The sequence below is a fragment of the Mustela erminea genome, chromosome 9, assembly GCF_009829155.1.
Source record: "Mustela erminea isolate mMusErm1 chromosome 9, mMusErm1.Pri, whole genome shotgun sequence".
Classification (NCBI taxonomy): Eukaryota; Metazoa; Chordata; class Mammalia; order Carnivora; family Mustelidae; genus Mustela; species Mustela erminea.
The window spans coordinates 41,462,027-41,477,731 of NC_045622.1; the positions used below are offsets into that span (position 1 = coordinate 41,462,027).

Below are 15,705 nucleotides of genomic sequence, written 5' to 3' on the forward strand. Positions count from 1 at the left end.
GTACATCAAGGACTCAGTCAAACATTCTGTCTTTCCACCCAATGCCTAGGCAGATTCAAAAACTGTGCATAAAGATTAACTGGCTTATACTGAGCATAATTATGTGCTAAACTATGCATTTTATGTGTTTATCTCATTAAATTCAAGTAACCTCGATAGAATGGATTTATAACCCCCATTTTCCAGGTTTTAAGAGCTTGAGTAAAATGCTCAATATCACTCATTTGGGAAGTGTTAGACTTCGCTCTCAAGAAGCTTACAATCTGGCTGAATAGATAACGATATTCAGAGAACAGTTCTATAATAACTCGAAAACAGAAGACATATCCCAAGACAGTACCTTATTCATTGCCCCACCTGATTTGTGGAATCTAATTTCTCTGAATTCAAAGAAAGAAGAGATTATGATGGAACAGACTCTACTTTGCAAGCTTCCTAAAGCAGATGGATAATTACACTGGACTTCAAAATATATACAGTGGTAGAATGTTCTGTGAGAAGGGTCGTGGTAAGCAGAGGGACAATACATTCTCAAAAGGAGAACCTGGCAGGGGCAATGATTTGGATTATAAAATTAGCAATGGCATTTTCAGTCACCAGTGAAGTCATGAGTGGGGCATGGAGGACATAGGCATCTAAGGAATGGCTAGCTAGGAACACTGAGCAAGGTGAAAAGTGTCATTTGCAGCTACACTATCCCTTCTTCTCCAGAGCCAGGTCATACTATGAGAAGACTGGTAACTCAGTTGTATTCTAGCAGAATGCACCTGCGCTGAGAGTTGCCACAATTTGAAAGAGAACTTGGAAAGGCAGCCCAAGCCACTTCCAAACACCAAGCGGAATCATTTGTTCGTTAGCTTGTCTGTCAGTGTGCTTTTGATGTTCTCATTTTTTTCAGTCTTTTGAGCAGTAACGAGACAGAAAAGCATACAGCTGAGAGTTAGAGAAAGAAAAATCAGTAAATACTTGGCTCTGATGTGGATATGGTCAATGAGGAGGAGACTGATATTTATAAGTGCTTACGGAGGGATCATGGATCATGGATGGTGAACAGAGGTAAGATTTTCTTGGTACACATTGTTTTACTTAATCGTTACAACAACTGCTAAGAAGTTGGTGTTATTTATCCTACTTTTTTTTTTTTTTTTCAGGAGGGAAAACTGAGGTTTAGGAAAATTTAATACGTGGCCCAAAGTCAAACATTTACATTAAGAAGAAAGTCTTGGGGTGCCTGGGTGGCTTGGTAGGTTAAGCCTCTGCCTTCGGCTCAGGTCATGGTCTCAGGGTCCTGGGATGGAGCCCCATGTCTCTGCTCAGCAGGGAGCCTCCTTCCCCCTCTGTCTCTCTGCCTGCCTCTCTGCCTACTTGTGATCTCTCTCGGTCAAATAAATAAATAAAATCTTAAAAAAAAAAAGAAGTAAAGTCTTTATTTAAACCAGATCTCATTGATTTCTAAGTCCATGTTTTCTCATCAAATAAATCTCTTAAACAAATGAAAAAAAACCTTCAAATTTTAGTGAGCAAGCATCCATAGGAAATTTAATAAGCAAGCGATTCAAATAATTCAGTGTTTCAATTATGTATTGCTATGTTGCACACTACCCAACATTTAGTAACTTAAAATGGCTTTTAATTTTTTTTCTTTACTTTGTGTTAAATGGGCTCAGCTATATGGTCCTTCTGTCACATTAGACCAGATGTGAGTTAGTTCTGCAGTCATCCAGAAGCTCTGTTGAACTAGAATTTCCAAAACAGTTCACTTAAATGGCTGCAGTTGGTGCTGGCTGTTGGCTTGGATCTTACGTGGACTTGAGGTTGCTGACCAGAGTGTCATGATTCTCTTCCACATGGTCTGGGCTTCTCACAGCGTGGTGGCTGGGTTCCAAGAGGGAGTGTCCAAGTGCTCAAAAGTATAAGCTGCAGATCCCATAAGATTCAGTTTTAATGTCCATACTGGGTTTCTATTGCCATATTCAATTGCTCAAACAAGTCATCGAACCAGGCTAAACTAAGCAGGTAGAGAAAGAAATTCCACCTCTCAAGGAAAGAATGGCTAGGATTTGGGGCAATTTTAAAACAATTACCACTTACTTCTCCATGGTGAAAATGGAGATAGAGGACACAAGGAAGGGAAAGGTGAGTATCAAAATCAAAGCTTTCCACAGACACATTAGAATGCAAAAAGTATGTACTTGGATATCAAGACCGTGACTCCAAATGGGCATAGAAACAGGAAATTTCCTCATGATTGGAAACAAGGCAGATAGACATTTATAGGTAGTTTCTTGTGGTTTCCACACTTAGGCTGCAGGTACAAATCTAGTTAAACACATTATCTGTTAATTAAACTTATTTATTGACAATGTATCAGATGATTAGATATCACTAGAGGGCTAAGAGATGATGTTGTTATGAATATTACTGGTGTGGAACTCCTGTGCAATGAAGTGTTTTTAGCTAATTTCATGTGTATGTATTATTCTGCCATTGGTACTTTAATTACTACCCCATAGGGGTAGGAATCCCACCCCCATTTCACGGCGCTGTTTATTCTTCATGCTCAATAAATGTCATGACTTGCCCACAGATTCAACTCTTTCAGATTGTTGTGAAAATAAACGCAGCTCCAGAGAGGTCTCCCTGTCACCCTCAGGTGACCTCCTGAGCAAAAGGAAACAGAATGAAATCAGCCAACCATTTTATTTCACAAAGATCACTGTTTAGTCATTTCAAACAACAACCTTTTAGTTAGTATCCTCAGTGCAGAAACCTGCAGCTTCCACAGGGGTGAAAAGTTTTATTTTACATTGACCTCTTAGGGACAGGCAAGCACTTGCTGAAGAAGCAAGTTCTCATTATTAATTAGTAATTCATTATTGCATGGTTGCAAAGAAACCTTATGACCTGCTGAGACTTAAAATGGGCACAATCATCAAGGTTTCCATCATTTCAGAATAAGAAACAATTTCAGTCTAAAGTACATGATTTCTGGAACATATTTCTAGATGTTTCCGTTCTTTTACACTATTTTGGAAGATAAGTTAAAAAAAATAAGAATGTTAGGTTACTTTAGCCTAAAATGATTACTTTATCCTAATATAACAATTAAGTAGAATTTACTACTAATTAACTTTTCATTTTTTCCCTACAAACATAAATTTACTTTAATCAGAAAAGTCAAGAAACAAAAGTTTTAACTAATTTCTTTGGATTTTAACAAGACTTTTTAAGTGGGTTATTTTTTGTTAAATGTGAAATGTGTTTGGCAGAGTAAAGAAAGAGCAAATGAGTATCTAATCACTCTGAGAAAATAACTAATTATAATTGTGTGAAATCATATGATAGGAATAGGAAGCATGAGAACAGATACAAGTAATAATAAAGAAGTCGTTTGTTACTTTTTTTTCATTAATCAGAGGGCAAGTGTTGCAAGGAGAAAAATAAAGCTACCGATGATTGTATTTTAATATAAAAAGTCATTGTTAGGGGTTATTGAAAGGGCAGCTATCTGTTCTTCAGGGTCTTTAGTCTAAAAATATTGCACATCAAAAAAAAAAAAAAAACAACAACAAAACTCCAAATAAGAGTTATTTATATTGGTATATAGAGAGAGCTTTTGATACTAGCCAACATAAACATAATATTTGATAAATAAGTTGGACACATAAGAATAGTTTTTTTTTTAAAGATTTATTTATTTATTTGACAGAAAGACTGATCACAAGTAGGCAGAGAGGCAGGCAGAGAGAGAGGGGGAAGCAGACTTCCTGCTGAGCAGAGAGCCCGATGTGGGGCTCCATCCCAGGACCCTGTGATCATGACCTGAGCTGAAGGCAGAGGCTTAACCCACTGAGCCACTCAGGCACCCTATGGGCGCATAATAGTTTTAACTATTCAAATAAATCATTAAGGGATTTCTGTTTCTGAAATTCCAGTGATGTTGTTCGTAAGCCACTGATCTAATAGCTCTGTTGTTTCTTGCTGTATTTGAGAATACTTTTCTTTCCCACTCTTCTTAAAATGTTCCTTTCAGGGCACCTGGGTGGCTCAGTGGGTTAAAGCCTCTGCCTTTGGCTCAGGTTGTGATCTCAGGGTCCTGGGATCGAGCCCCACGTCGGGCTCTCTGCTTTGCAGGGAACCTGTTTCCCTTCCTCTCTCTCTGCCTGCCTCTCTGCCTGCTTGTGATCTCTGTATGTCAAATGAATAAAAAAAAAAAATTAAAAAAAAAAACCCTTAAAATAAAATGTTCTTCTCTCTTGACTTGGAGGACACCTCTGTGATCTGGTTGTTCTCCTCGTCTGATCTTCACTTTTACGGTCCCCTTTGCTAGGTCATTTCTCTCCCCAACTTGTGTTCCAGGTGCCTGTCTTCTAAACTGCATAGAAATCATTCAGGATTCTTGAAGATCTGCCCTTACCTTGTCAACAGCTTCATCTCCTAGCACTCCCAGCCCTTTCACCTTTGTTCTCTAGGAATGGCAGTCACACAAGCTGAGCTGTGTCACCACACCCTCATATGTGGTGGTTCTCCTTTCTGGAATGTTCTCTAAATCCTTTTTCTATCTAGTCAGTTTCAAACTGTGCTTCAAGATCTAGCGGAAGTGTTGCTTCATCTGCAAGGATTCCTCTTAAGAAAGTTAATAATTTTCTCCCATTTGCTACATATCATCCCTTCAGGTATTCCTTTATTATTACAATATGTTGCAATGTATATATTTGATTGCCTGCAGAGTTCCACCACTAAACTTCAGATGCTTGGAGAAAGAATCCATTTCTTATTAATCTTCGTATACCCCTGGGCCAAAAACAAGGCCTGGTGCACGGTAAGCTCCAAATGAACTTACCAAGATATGGTCATAAATAAGGGTAGAGGAAATGGATTGTAAGTTAAGATAATCAGAGTTGTGATAAACAAGGAATTAAATGTTGCAATATTGAAGTGTTGCCTTTGGAAATTTGGATATTAAAAGGTTGCCAAAAAAATTCCAGACATCAGATAGGCCTTGGGTGAGGAAGAATAGTATGAATTGCCAGATTCTTCAAAATAGGTTGAGGAGTGACCAAGAAATTGGTAGAGGGTAGTGATGAGACTGGGGTAAATGATGGTTGACCCAGGAGGAGAGAGAAACACACTGGAAAGTTAGAATATTCTTGACTCAATTGCTTGCTTTTGTGAAGCAAGGGGCATGACAGAATGATCACCTTCTACACTAGAGCAGGGGACTGACATACTACACCCCTCAAATCTGGCCCGCTCTCTGCTTCAATGAAACACAGCTACACTCATTCATATTTGTATTGTCTATGGCTGTTTTTGTTACAATGGCAGAGTTGAGTAATTATAACAGAAATTGTATGGCTCCCCAAATCTAAAATATTTACTACGTGGCCGTTTACAGAGGAATTTTGCTGTTTTCTGCTCTAGAAAGATTCAGGCAAAGTAGTATCTTCTAACCTATGCTAAGATTTATTTTATTCAAAGAACTGAAGAACTATTGGATATATAGTCAAGAAGAAGGAGTGAAAAATGCTTACTGCAGAAAGTGAGTTTCAGAAGACATGAAGAACATTTTGAGAGGGAAGTAGGGAAGCAGGAGAAATGGAGGGGCACCAGGGAGAATAAACACTGAGCAATATAGGAAGGAAGGTCCACCAGAAGATGGTCTAACTGAGAGACATATTTTTGGGAAAATTATCTAGGATTTCCAAGCATGGCTAAAGAGGCCTAATGGAATCTTCTAGTCTCAAGTTTCCAAAACGGAATCTTGGTGTCAGTTTCTATCAGAAGACAGTGTAGGCTGGAACCTCAGGCCAAACATGCCAGAAACATGGCAGTAAAATTCTGTTGGTCAATAGTGGTGAAGGTCTGGTTAAGATCACAGCCTGGGGACATGAGAAGATGGATAGAGGTAATTCTACCAAAAAGAACTTAATCCTTAGGTTATAAGGCCTTGTCTGTCCCATGGATTACTAGACCACAAATCAATATTAAACAACAACAACAACCACCAGCACCTCATTGGGTATAAATAAGCTCCTGTTTCATCACAGTACAGTATTCTGTAGAGAGATAGATAGAATTATATATCTATGTACATACAACCTATGTTCTATGTACTATGTACTAACCTACGTATCTACCTGTGTCTTTATCTTTGTATCTATGTATGTATGTATCTATGTATCTATCTTTGGTCATGTATTTTTTAGGTAGAGAATCTTGTTTTGGACATTTAAGTGGATGAATTTGTTGAACCACATATTAGTTCAAACTAGTACAGTTAATTCAAACGACACTGAGATCAAATGAAACAAAAATGTACTATCTAAAATATAAAATACTCATCAGTTCCCTGTAAGTTTTTACTTTGGTCAGCTTAAGACTGTCCATTGTTAACAGACATTCAAACCATACGACCTTATAGGAATTAAATTATCAAAACTCAGCAGTAAATTCATTATCCGTGCTATATACTTTTAAGTATATCTATTTACTACAGGCTTCAGACTTCTGTTATTACACTGTAATACTATGTGTTCATACCAGCAGAGTGAAAGTAACATAAGTCATTTAAAAGGTTAATTACCTCTGATGTGAGACTGATAATAAGAAATAAAAATATAGACATCAAATATATCTATGAGCATAGACAAAGTGTCAAAGGCAGAGAGGCACCTGGGTGGCTCAGTCGGTTAAGCATCTGACTCTTGGTTTCGGCCCAAGTCATGATCTCAGGACTCTGAGTTCCACATGGGGCTCCACGCTCAGTGGAGACTCTGCTGGAGACACTCTCTCTCTCTTTCTCTCTAATAAATAAATAAATTAAATCCTTAAAAAATGTATCAAAGGCAGAAAAATTGAATGCAAAGTTATAAAAGCAGAGTGAATAACCTTGGAATGGTCCAAAAAGGTTTATATTTAATTTTCATGTAGGTTTTAGATAATGCTGAAGGAGGAAGTGACAATATAATGTGATAAGTCATAACAGGAATAAGAATAAAATGCTGCCTGGGGGAGTGAAAAAAAAAAAAAAGGTTTCAAAAAACTGTTACATTTTTGTCCTAAGAAGAATGAGTAGGAATTCACTACCCATGAAGGGAGGCAGAGCTTGGCTTACATTACTTCTACCCCAAAAATACCAGAAGGAAAGAAAGAATATGAAAGTCAGGTTAGTTTTCAAAGTCATCATTGATTTGGAAATGTTTCTCAAGTTCAGATGCACGTTCAGTGTATGTTGATACAAATTGTTGTTTATTCATCTTTTCTTCTTTTATTCAATTTTTTAAAAAAAAGTTTTTATTGAGACAATGATGTGTGCTAATTATCGTAGTAGATTCTGGGAGAACAAAGATGCAGCCCCCAGCAAACTCACTTATGTTGGGGGACAGCCAGTAGGGGGACCAAGCAATTCCTGGGGTAATATCACAGCAGAGATGGGGACAGGAATAGTGATGGTATGGCTGATGCTGTCAGAAAGTCTGCACTACAGAGAAGACAACTTACTCTAGAAAATTTACTACTATATTATGGTATTAGATGTTCCTTTTAGGATACAGCTTTGGTCAGAACAAGGCTATCAGAAAATGATGTCAAGGAAAACTTTCTGTTTGCTGCAACAGGAATTTTTTAAATTATTTTTTTTCTTTTCTTTTTAAATTTTTTATAATTTATATTCGATTAATTAACATATAGTGTATTATTTGTTTCAGGGGTTCAGGTCTGTGATTCATCAGTCTTACATAACACCCAGCGCTCACCACAACACATACATACCTTCCCCAAGGTCCATCACCCAGTTATCCCATCCCCGAACCCCAGCAACTCTGTTTGTTTCCTAAGATTATGAGTCTCTTATGGTTTGTCTCCCTTTCTGGTTTCATCTTATGTTATTTTTTCCTCTCCTTTCCTATGATCCTCTGTCTTGTTTCTTAAATCCTGCATATCAGTGAGATCATATGATAATTGAAGTAGTAAGAGTTTTCAAATACATTGCATAGTACCTCAATGTGAAGGACTTTGCTAGCTAATGAGCTTTATTTTTTAAAGGTTGTGAGGTTTCTGCACCTGTCCCATTCAAAACGGAAATTACAGTTGACCTCTAAAGTCTCTTCTAACACTGACATTCTCCTAGTTAATAACCATTGGGAATGTTAAAAATAAACAATGTTAAGTTTCACCTGAGTTTATGCAGTGCTGAGGATAACTTTACTCAGACATCAGAAGTGTTATATTAGAAATACCCCTGATTTCTTTAAGATCTCTTATCACATTTTAAAAAGTCATTAGCATCAAGTACCCATTTGGGGAACATTTTCAATCTGACTGACTTGTAATTTAAAAAGATAAATCATATTGCACACCTAGCTTGATAAAATAAAAGAGAAGTCATGTTATTTTGCCTGTGTATTTTTAAATTTAAAAATATAGATTATTTAAATGTTATCTTTAGTCATATTTTGGGAGCTGCTTCTATGGCTCAGCTATTTATAGCAGTCTGGGACCAGACGTAGAACAAAATCTTCCTATATAGGAGGCACAGGCTCCTGAGGATAGAAACTGACTGACAGGTGCTGAGAGGAAGGGCAGGTCAGGGCCCAGCAAATTGTCAGAGTGTCCTGACAGTGGGGGTGGGGGGAGCACAGAGAGGAAATCTTTTAAGTAGCAACTCTGAGATGTCAGTTGGGGAACACTTACAGCAGCTCACTCCCTGGATTCCAGACACTGGCCTGAGTTTCAAGGTTGAACTCTTTCAACAGGGACCCTGCAGGAGCAAGACCGGCCACCTTATCAGAGGACTTAGGGTCTGGGACATGTGATGAAGACTTTTCAGGTACAAGGAACATTTCTAGTGTTAGGGTTACCAGGTATAATATATTGGAAAGATGCTGAGTTTTAAAAGGAGTAAGTAGTTCATTTGTTAGGGAGTTGGTCTCTCTTTGAACCATGACCTTTTCATCCCTTGTACTGCCACTTCTGTAAAAACTCAGGCTGTCCTACAAATGAATGGTAATTAAGGTCAACTCAGATTTGAGTATTTTATCTTTTTATTTTTATTTTTTTGCTTTTAAAAATTTAAGTACTTTATTTTTTTAATTTAATTTTATTTTTTCAGTGTTCCAAGATTCATTGTTTATGCACCACACCCAGTGTTCCATGCAATATGTGCCCTCCTTAGTACCCATCACCAGGATTTGAGTATTTTAAAACCAATACTTCAAGGGTTCTTAAAGTTATCTTTAAACTGCCTAAGTACTTCAGTTGTTCATTGGTAAGCATTTATAGAGTTTACACTGTGTACCAGTTATGTATTAAGTACTAAAAATAACAAGATGAGCAAGACATGATATTTGCCCTCAAGGATCCCATGGCCCTAGAAGGTAAATAGACATGAAAAAGTACAATGCAGTAAGATAAACTCCATGATCACAAAACAGATAAATAATATTAATTTTTTCTAAAATATAACTCTTTGCTCAAAATTTCTCAATATCTTCAATATCTCCCCCATTAATTTCTAACTGAATGAAGGACTAATATTCATTCATCTTGCTTTGTCAGTGCACTACATAGTTAATCCTTGTCTTCTATCTCCATAAAGATCATCCTTTTCACTTTGTGTTCAGATTCTTGTGATCTAACCACATTGAATCAATTGTCAATCCTTAGACACGATCTTTCTGTGTAACTGCAATTATGTGGAAATTCTTTCTATCTGAATTTTCCACCTTTTTTTCCTCTCCATCTTTTGAATCCATTTAAGCCCATCAGAAACAGTCTTCTCTGTGGAGACTTTCCTGAATTCTCAGACAGAGGCAATTCATCCTTCATTTAGACTAGCATAATATATTCCATGTTTCACACTTACTGCTTGAAAACATTGAGCACTGACTAGATATTACTTGAATTATTTCCATCCAACTCTTATCATTGGACTATATTTAGAGATTCAGAGCAGAAATCATATCTTAGTATCTTGATTATTTTTACATGCCTCACGGAACCTAATCCACAGCCCAGTGTAAGGTAAGCAATAAAAAAATACCAGAAATTTCTGAATATAATGTAGTCTTCCAAATTGAGTAAACCTCCAAATTCCCAGAAAGAATTTTACAAATGAAATAATTTTTCTCAAGATATAATTGTACTTATTATTAAATGTATCTGAGGTAGTCTAATAACTAGATGTTCTGCTTGATTTATTAAATTAGTTATACTTCAATATTTAAACTACATATTTTAGTCAAAATAATAATTAAGAAATAACACATTTCTCCCTCTCATATTACATGGAAAATTTTACTCAAACTCTTACATGAAACCCCATAATGGAGACCTTTATCTTTAACACTTAATAATCATCATCATTTTCACTGCAATCTAAATTTTTTTAATGATTTTTATGGTCTCTGGAAATTTTATTTCAAATAGCAGAATCCAATTGCATATCTTCCAAACAGTCTTTTTTTTTTTTCATTTGTTCTGTGGGTATATACTCATATTTACCGTAATATAAGCAGCTACTACCTTTTTAAAAATTGATAGACTTCTTTTTCAGCAGTTCTAGTTTTATAGAAAAATTGAGTGGAAAGTACCGAGTTCTTTAACCTCGCTAGTTTCCCCTATTTTAACACCTGGCACTAAGGTGGCATATTTGGTGTAGTGGATTAGCTAATATTAGTATGCTACTGTTAGTTGAAGTCCATAGGTTACATTTGGGTTCACTATTTATGATATATTCCATAAAGGTTTGAGAAATGTGTAATGAGATGTATCCACAGCTACAGAATCATTCAGAAACATTTCACTGCCCTGAAAATCTTCTCTGCTCCATCTACTAATTCCTTCCTTCTTCTTTTCCTGCCCTTGAACCTCTGGCAACCACTGACCTTTTTATCCTGCTTCCATAGTTTTGCCTGTTCCAGAATGTCATGTAGTTGGAAACTTAGAGTATGTAGCCTTTTCAGATTTGCTTTTTTCAATTAGCAATATGCATTTGGTTCTTTTATGTTTTTTAATGGCTTAACAGCTCATTTCTTTTTATTGTTGAATAATATCCCACTGTATGCATTTTTGTTTATTCATCTATTGAAAAGTGTCTTGGTTGCTTCCAAGTTTTAGCAATTATGAATGAAACTGCTAAAAACATTTGTGTGCAGGTTTTTGTGTGAATATGTTTTTGCTGTATTGGTCTTATGGGAAGCTTTGAAATACATAATATACATTAATATGTAATGTATATAGGGTGGTTGGATTATGGACATTGGGGAGGGTATGTGCTATGAGGAGTGTTGTGTAAGCCTGAAATGTGTAAGCCTGATGATTCACAGACTTGTATCTTTGGGGCAAATAATATATTATATGCTAATGAAAATAATTTTAAAATATTTAATATATACAATTTTGAGATCATACTCTCAGGAAAAATTACTGGATTTGGTGTAATATATTGACTTTTTTTTTTGAAAAATTTCTCTGTTGACCTCACTAAATCTGTGGATCCGACATTGACTGAAGTAGTTTGGAACTATGGCATCTTTACCTCATAATGGTACAGCTTTGAACTTGTTAGCTGATTGTAGCATTTCTAAGCTATATGGTCATGCAAGATAACCTTCTTGTATGTTAGTTTACTATACATAACGTGACAATAGTGTATTTCAGGGCTGTTGAGAGTATTCACTCATTAAAGAGCCATAAATGGTAACTAATTTATTGACAATGATGTAAGTAACAGTTTAGAATATAAGGCACATGTGAAAATTCCTAACATATTTTTCAAATAGAGCAGACGCAAGAGATTCAACTCTGAAAATCAAAGGGGGCATGAAAACTCATCTCCCAGAACCCCAAGAAACCTTATGGAATTGGGTAATTAAGACATACAAACCTCACCAAGCAAACTCCCACAGAACTGACAGAATGAATTAACATGTAATCTTAAACTTAGTTCCCATCAGAAATGTACAATTTATAGATTATAAAATCATACATACTCCTCAGAGTATTGTATAATCCTTGGGAAAGTAAATTTTCCTGGATTTTTAAAGGTATTTATTTAACATATTAATTTAATTCATTCATATGTTTGTTTATGAATTATTTTATTTCTATGTTTCTGGAAGATTATAAACATTGCAGAAGTAGAGGCATACATGGACATGCTGAGAGGCAGTTCTGTGCTGCAGAATAGAAAAAGTTGGGGTTCTCCAGTCATATCAGAACAAGCTGATCCCAGCTCAGTGATTTATTAGCTGTATAAATTTGGCGATTGATTTAATCATTCTGAATCTCAATTCCCCCTGTGTAAAACTGAGACAATAATTCTTATCTTTATGGGTTATTTTATGAATGGCAAGTAATATTTGTAAAGTTCATGATAATAAATGATCCTCAAATAGTAACTCTTGCTCAGATCCCTTTATTTAAATCCTTCATCTGAGTCCTTTCCAGAATTCTATTTTTCAGCAAGATATGTAAGTGGCTTAAGAAAGTTGGCTCATACAATAGATTTTTAAAAGACCAATTTGTCTGCATATCCTGTGATTTAATCTTCTAAATCTAAGTATATCCTATATAACATCATTGAGAATGAGATAAATAAGAATAAATTGGTAAAAAACCACTACAGAATGGTTTTTATATTATATAAATTTAAATGACTTAAGTTTCTCTTTCTCTTCAAACTTTCTCCATTTGGGAGTAAAGCTAACTACAAGTAGTTACTAAGCTTTCCTCCTTAAAATTTGGCCCCTAGGAAAAGTTACTAGCTGCTCTAAGTCTGGTTCTAAGCCCAAACTCATGTTGGGTCACGTGCCCATAACTAGACCATCAATTGTGGAGAGAGAGATAGAGTAGTATAGGAACAGACAGAAGTCATAGACTTACCAACTGTTGGAACTACAACACATATTATATTATTGTTGTTGTTGTTATTGTTATTATATATATTTTTTGAATCACTTAAATTTTATAAATTACTTAACTGTGACAATGAGTCTTCAGAGACTTGCCCCAGTGTAAAAGCCAGAGTGGAATAAGGATCTAGTTATTTTCTGACAGTCAGGTATTAAAGGAACAATAGAAATAGATGTAGAGAAAGGAAAGCGGAAAGGAAGAGAAGGACAGGAGAGGAGGAAGAGGTGGGAAAAAGGAAGGAAAGAAGAAATGTTGAAGGGGGGAAAGAAGGGGAAAAGCAGCTGCCACTGTGATTGTGGAATTAATGGAATGAGTGGGAGAAGAGGTTACGAGTGGCTAGCTTGGGGAGTAACACCATACTTGCCCCGAATAACATCTGTAGACAATGGAGAATGCCTTATGTAGTGTATACAGTAAGTAGAACCAATAAATGTTTCCATTTGATTTAAGTTGTCATTTGTAACTCAACTTTTCTCAATTTTGCAATAGACGTGCTTATCCGTTTTAACTTTTTGTTAATTTTTCACTCATTTTCTTTTATATCTTAGTACAAATCTACAGGCTGCTATTCACAAAACTGGTACCATTCTTGGTGCCATCACAAAAAGGAAAAATAATTATTTGCTTCTGCCTAGTTTGGAATGTCAGCATAAAATTTAACACTTAGTTCAGTGTACCTCAATTCCTTAACAGGAACTACTTCATCAGAAATGTAAATTTTGGCTCTTACTAGTAATATCTTCAGTGACTACTCATTGGTATACCAGATAATCACTTGAATTTTTAAAACACTGCCATAGAAACACTATGTTTTCTTCATCAAGACTTATCTCTAAGCATATATATCTTTGAGATAGTGTTATTTATATATCATGGTATTTTCCTTAGAGCTATTTGAATGATTTATTCAAAACCATGGACTTCTTGCTGATTAATAGCAAACAGGTACTTACCAGTGCAAAGAAAAAATAATTCTTAGGGAATGAGTCTAATGAGAGAAAAAGTCTTACAAAAGGTAATTACTGACTTTTGATAATACTAAACTAAATATATTTTTAAAAATATTTATCTACTTATTTTTGAGAGAGAGCTCACACTAGTGGGAGAAGGGTGTTGGGAGAAGGAGGGAGAGAGAGAGAGAGGAGCAGACTCCCAGGTCAGCATGGAGCCTGATGTGAGGTTTGATCCCATGACCCCAAGATCATGACCTGAGTCAAAATCAACAATTGGATGCTTAACCGAGTCACTCAGGTGTCCCATAAACAAAATATTTTGAAACTTAGTATCTTCATAATATAACAAAAAAGTTGAAAATAAATGGCATTTTCTTAAAGTCATTAGCTAATAAGGGAATAAACAATTACAGCACCAATATCTGGGTGGGGGGAACCCAGAAATCCAGAGAGAAGAGCCTGGTTTTCAAAATTGCTTCTGCTCTCTGGACATTTGTCAGTCCAAAATAGGTATCTGATAAGACTGAATCTTTGGGAAGATTTTTGGGTAGATGGAGAACTAAATTGGAAGCCAGTGTTACCAAATAGGGTGACCCTGGTAAATCTCCTATGATTGGGGTTGGAACCAGAGGGGATGACTCTAGGTATAAGGACACATCAGAGGTAAAACATCTTAGTGTGTTTGGGTAGCCAAGAAGTTGTCAATTTCTGAAACTGGGTTAAAGTAACAGAAGTGGTAAAATATGTAAGTAAATGCAAATGAATATTGACTGTATAAAATAATAGTATATTGTCTCATGGAGCTTAAAACAGGTAAATAATTAAAATCCATTTTAAAAACACACACAAATAGAAGGGGAGGTGTTGTAAGGTGTTTGGCTGCATTATCTGGAAAGAGACAATTAACTCAAGGGCATGTTCTAATATCAAGGAAACCACTATGCCTAGTAAAAGAGGTATAAACAGAGTTAATTTGAAAGGGTGAATAGAAAATAACCCAAAAAAGTCAAGAAAAGAGAAAAAAAGATATGACTGAGTAGAACAAATAGAAAATTCAGAGAAAGATTGTAGATTTAAACCCAAATACAAAAAATATTGCACGTAAATAGACTAAGCACTCTGAGATGTGATCTGTCTAGACAAAAATACAAAAACAAAAACACCTCAATTTTACATTGTTTAAAAAAAGACATGTAAAAAATATACAAATATTGATTGGGGAAAATGGGGAAAAGATATGAAAATGCTTGACTTAATTGACACATATAGATCATAAAAATAAAATGACACTTACAGAATCTAATTCTATAGAAGACACATTATTTTTGTTCCCAAGGAGTACTGAACAACAACTAACCCTAAAACATACTCATCATATTCAAAAGATTGAAACCATACAGAATATGTTTTCTGGTCAAAACTGATTTAAGCTAGAGATCCATAGTTAAAACAAACCAAAAGAAGCAACCTGCCCCCTCCAAAAAACCCCAAACCAAAAAACAAAAACCTTTAAAAATTCCTATACATACAGAAATTAATCACAGTACTCTTAAATAGCTCATGAGATTAAAAATTAACCATAATAGAAACAAGAAAATATTTTGAATTGCACTGTTTTGAAATTAATATGCATTGTACTTGTGGCATAGATCTAAAGCAGAGTCTACAGACAATTTTATAGCTTGAGTATGTATTTTAGAGATAGAAAAGTTTGACAAATTGATAAGCTAATCATTCCTCCCCGTCAAGTTGAAAAAAAGGAACTAAAAAGGGTATCTCAGATGGTGTAGTTGATCCAGCATCTGACTCTTGGTCTCTGTTCAAGTGGTTGTCTCAT

General features: G+C 35.6%; 1 long non-coding RNA gene across 1 annotated transcript in view; it reads left to right on the plus strand.

The window, feature by feature from the left end:
- The first annotated feature begins 5,803 nt into the window (after positions 1-5,803).
- The window catches only part of LOC116599244, a 56,280-nt gene continuing 46,378 nt past the window's right edge, over positions 5,804-15,705 (plus strand). Inside the window, exons 1-2 of the long non-coding RNA XR_004289294.1 lie at positions 5,804-5,908; positions 8,757-8,830. This is a non-coding gene — a long non-coding RNA (uncharacterized LOC116599244). The remainder of the gene's footprint in view (positions 5,909-8,756; positions 8,831-15,705) is intronic.